The sequence below is a fragment of the Benincasa hispida genome, chromosome 11, assembly GCF_009727055.1.
Source record: "Benincasa hispida cultivar B227 chromosome 11, ASM972705v1, whole genome shotgun sequence".
Classification (NCBI taxonomy): Eukaryota; Viridiplantae; Streptophyta; class Magnoliopsida; order Cucurbitales; family Cucurbitaceae; genus Benincasa; species Benincasa hispida.
This window is the reverse complement of record NC_052359.1, coordinates 19238406-19238682: the sequence shown is the minus strand read 5'-3', so window position 1 is coordinate 19238682 and position 277 is coordinate 19238406.

Sequence of the window (277 nt, the reverse complement as noted above, 5' to 3'; positions counted from 1 at the left end):
ATTATAGTTATTGGAAAAATAGAATGAGATTTTTCTTGCTTTCTATTGATTATGATTTATGAGATATTGTTGAGGAAGGTTTTAAATTCCAACAAAAGATTTTAATGGTGTTAGCACTATAAAACCTAAGGAATAATGGTCAATAAATGAAAGAAAGCATGCTCTTTAAATGCCAAATTAATTGCTTATTTTGTGCTTTAAATGAAGTTGAGTAATAATAGAGTGTCTATTTGCAAAAACCGCTAAAGAGATTATGGGATAAATTAGAAATTACTTA